The following is a 4,888-nucleotide window of genomic DNA, read 5'->3' as shown; positions in this document are numbered from 1 at the left end:
CTTAAATGTGGTGAGTGATTGGACTGCTGGTGTCCCACTTCGTTTTGTAGTCTTCTGCTTCACTTGTACTACAGTTTGTCACAAGCATGACTGGCAGAATTGTTTCTGTGTAAAGTTTTGCAGGCATGTATCTGAGTGGGTTCTTAATTGTGAAGATATGTGTAGCAGGAAGCAGTAGTGTCTTTCCCTGTTTTACATGTGGCTTTGGGAATATCTGAAGCAGACTTGAAAAGAGAAAGAAAACAATCACACTCTCCGGTTCCTAAACGGTAGCAGGTTTTTATAAATTATTAGTTCAGAGAGGAAATCTGATAGAACTGAACTTTCAGCAAGAGTGATCAAACCAGCCATGCTACAGTTTGTTACCATGGCCACTCTCTAGCAACAGTACAGAAAGAAGCATGGATGGATGCTCAGCTTGTGTATACAATAGCTTTATGCCATGGAAAGCCACAAAATTCAATTTGTTGAATACAGCAAACATCTCCTAGAGACACAAACGGTTTCTCACTGGCTAAGCAGGAACAAGGCAGTCTTTACCTGAATCTTTTCCATAATGCTAATACCCATTTGAGGAAACTGCCATTGGGTCCAGGTTCTTTTGTTTATTGAAGAGATGAAGAATCCATCAGATGTTGTTATTATTTAAAATATTTTTACCCTACCTTTCTCTTTAAAAAACATCCAAGGTGGCTTACATCATTAAACAATAGTATTTAAAGCTAGTGACAGTGACTGTACAAATACTAAAGAGGAACAAATGAATAATATATTACAAGCATAAGCAACATATAACACATTCAAAGCAGTAAGTTACAATTATTCATTAAAAAACCCCACTCAGGCAGCCAGTCACTCGAGGAAAGCTTGCCTGAAGAGAAAGATCTTTGCTGGCTTGCGGAAGAACAGCATGGTCAACAAGACTGGCCCTGGGGTGACTGGGAAGCCAGCTGCCCCTGATCTTCCACATGTTTTAGATCATGTGTTTAAGAAAGTGTCCATAGGGTGTCATGATACGCCTTTCCTCAGACATTTTACAGACAGTCTAGAATGGAACTGTATCCAGTCATGCAGCCAACCAGCATCTTCATTCAATGCTACTATTTCTATATGGGTACCTACCTCAGTCTGCACTGAGTACAAATAAGATACTCTCACCAGCTTTAAAAGCTTCCTTAGCTATCTTCATAATAGCATGACAGGATATGGCAACAGTAAACTGTATCAAGTGATAGTTAAAAGCTGTTGCAGAATGCTATCCAATTCTGTGCAGGGCTGCAGGCAGCCTCAGTCCAGGACACGGGCAGATTTAACTTAACATGTGGATTTCAAGGCCAAACACCTCCTGAGACACTAAGCAACATGGCAAATCCCTAGAGAATAAGGATGAAAAGAGTGTCTTGGGAGTTATAATATAAATAAGGGGACAAAAGTGTCATTTAGATCCAGTTCTCCCCCCCATACATCAGTTTGTTCTTCCTATAGGCCTATAGAAATCCATGCTCCTAGAGGAGTGAACCCATAGACCCACAAGCAGCAGTCAAATCATAACTGGAAGCTCAGTTGCCAACACCCTTCTTAAAACTCAGCATAAGTAACAGCAATGTTCTCATGCTACCTCTATAGGCAGGAAACAAATGTAACACTTTACCTATTTATGGCTTGCCATCACAATAGTGCAAAGTTACTTAATGGATTTTGTCCAGATTCCAAAATGGTTCTCCATTCCTTTACTGAGATCCCAACATCCAGAGAAACATGCCTTAATCCTATAAGCTATTCAACAATAGCTGGCTATCTGCACCGTTGAGCCTAGCAAATTTTGTGGCTCCTAGTAGATATTCTTCATTGTGTCCAAGATGAATGGTTGGTGAGTCTTCAAAAGGCCCAAGTGATTCATTTCAAAATGGAAAAGAAATTGGAATGGAGACTTGTTTGCACCATCTTAAGAGCCACAATGGGCAGGGGACTGCATGGGATCTGTGGGCGTGAATGAGACGTATCTATATATCCCTATACATCCATCATAGTTTCCTCATTTTGTGGACTGGTGAGACTAGCTGTACTCTCAGTACAAAGCTTCTCTCCTCTGATATTCACCAATATTCTGTGGCACATTTGTATAAGCAGCAAATGCATATTTATTTTAACAGACTTAATCAGGTAAGATTCCCAATGCAGCACATTGACATCCATATATATGACACACAGGGGGTGGGTTTTCTTCCAGACAGTAAGGAGACATTCAAACAGGTCCTTCACATTTTACCTCGAGATCTCATATTTTTTACTTAACTGTTCAATCCATTGCTTCCATACACCTTCTGTGATAATTACTACCTTTTCAAAAGAAAATCTTTCAGTGCACTACTACTGAATACCAGACTCTTTGTAGAGGTTCATATAGGTCACCACAGATGCCAGCTAGTGCACTCATTGCAGGTCTGTTTGCTCAGAAAAGGTAGTTACAATCTACCTTGGGGGTAGATTGTAATCTACCAACGGAGGTGTCCAACCTTTTGGCTTATCTGGGCCATGTTGGAAGAATTGTCTTGGGCCACACAATACACAACACTAACAGAAGCTGATGAATGAATGAATGAATAAATAAAGGTATGTGCATAATTTTCATGACATCCACCACCACAGATAAGCAAAAAAGTCCTCACATAAAAATCTCCATTTGGAGTCTTAAAATCATCGAGCAGGTCCCAAGTTTGCGATCACTAATATAGAAAATGAACATATCTAAGTACTAAAACTTCATTGGGTTGTTTTTATATATATACAATGTCAAATATCCCACTGGTTTTATGTTGCCCTCTTTTACTTTTATAATAAAACTTATATATTTTTTATTTTACATGACACCATGATACTACATTGTCATCTACAAAGTTCACACTCAAGAACTGCGCATCTCATAATCTTTTAAGTTCACGATTTTGTGCTGGGCCACATTCCTAGCCATCTGAGTGGCATGCAGCCCACAGGTTGGGTATCCTTGATCTAAAGCTACTAAAATATCAATCAGCTCAGGCTGAACAGGAATATAACTAGCCTTTCTTGCTTTCACACAGTTGATTTCTTGCAGGGAGAGGCACTGCTTATCAGAACAGCCAATATATTAAAGTGCACATAAGTCAGCAAAAGAGCATGAGATGAGATCTTGGTCAGTCATGGCAAAGTCAGCTACCCAAAACAGGCAGAAGGATATCATTACCCAGAGGTCAAACACATGAGTGGAATCCTGAATTCTAAAGCCAACTAGCTCAGAAGGATGGAATATACTAGACTGAATGGAGTCTTGTTCCAGAAACAGTCCAATGCTTTGAGCTTCCAGCAGTTATCCATTCGCCCTTCATGTGAACAGGAAAATAAGCAGGTTCTTCTCCAGATACTAGGAATAGAGTGCAGAGCAGACAGAACCACTAGGTCTTCTGTACACCTTCCTGCCTACAACCCTGATCAGCAAGGTCCAAGTGGACAAAGTAAGCATCTTTCTCATTGCCTTCATCACCAATATAGGTTTTGTTTTTAAACATTCTGGGCCTTTGTGTACGGTGCAGCAAAATGTCATATCTGCCCTGCATACCAGTTTTATTTTAAAACTGAATTCTTATTTCATAGCACACTTGAAGTGGTTCTTCCATGGCCATTTACACCATTGGCAATGGGCTGGTTTAACTTGGACCTTAATAAAGCCATTAATATTTCTCCCAAACACAATGAAACTCAAATCCTGTTGCTTAGTGTAGCAAGTTGCAACCAGAATAGACTCATTAATAGAACCTACAGGAGTTTACTCACCAAATCCCCACTGATTCACCCTAAGCATGTGACTTTGTGTCCTTTCAGTTGATACAATTGCATGGTAGATCAAAGTACAGTATGCATTACCCTGTGCTATCACTCTTCTGAATTGTGCTGCCTGAGATGACTACTGACCCTCTTAGAAATGAAATCACTTCAGCAGCTTTTGGGACCAGAGCTTCACTATTTGACTTTGGTAGGGCAGCTACTGTATCAGAACCACCATCTCTCCATTGAAAATTCAGTAATCTTGCTTCAGCAAGGGCCTCTTTGGGGAAGTGAGTTCTTTAGCAAATAGTGCAGATCTAGCCCTATTCTTGAGCATTTCTATAAGCTTGCAATGACCCAATCAGGAGACTTCACACCCAAATGGGATGTGTCCTACTCTAGGATGTCCTCATCTCCTACAAGAAAGTGAAGCACTGTTCCTTACTGAAAGAACTGTATTTATACACAGATAAGACAACATCATCCCATCCAGCATCTCCATACCTGCTGGGACTTCAGGAGGCCATACAGTCTTCTGTGTAAGTTGTTCATCTCCCTTCTCTTGTTCAAATGACTGCTTGTGGTTTGTTTGCTATCCATTTGTGCCTCCGTTTTTGTGTAATGCACTGAAGGCCCTCTCCATGTCTGAATACAGAAGAAGACTGGGTAGCTGGCTTGCCTTCCCTTGCTAGGGTGTACTTGGTGCACATGCCAATTGATTAATCTTCCTGCTTATTAGGACAAGGAAGGAGCAGCAACTCATCCTAGAATGTCCTCCTATCACTACATAAAATGGACATTTTATTGTAAGTGCAAATATGCCAAATTTTAAATCTTGGGACTAAAGTCCAGGTTAGTGAGAATACTGGACTGTATTTATCTGTGGTACAATATAAATATCTCTCTAATGCTGTTAAAACAGTAGTAACGCTACGGTATATACAGCCAGCTAAACAGATTACACAAAGTTTCAAAAATTGTACTAGTAAGAATCAGGTTGAAGTCTTCATCTACTAATCTTGCTCATCTTTGAACACATACTATGTTAATCCTATAGGTACAGATTAGGAGACATCAGAATTAAAAA

This window comes from Pogona vitticeps, chromosome 1 (genome assembly GCF_051106095.1).
Source record: "Pogona vitticeps strain Pit_001003342236 chromosome 1, PviZW2.1, whole genome shotgun sequence".
Lineage (NCBI taxonomy): Eukaryota > Metazoa > Chordata > Lepidosauria > Squamata > Agamidae > Pogona > Pogona vitticeps.
Note: the sequence above shows the minus strand (reverse complement) of the source record.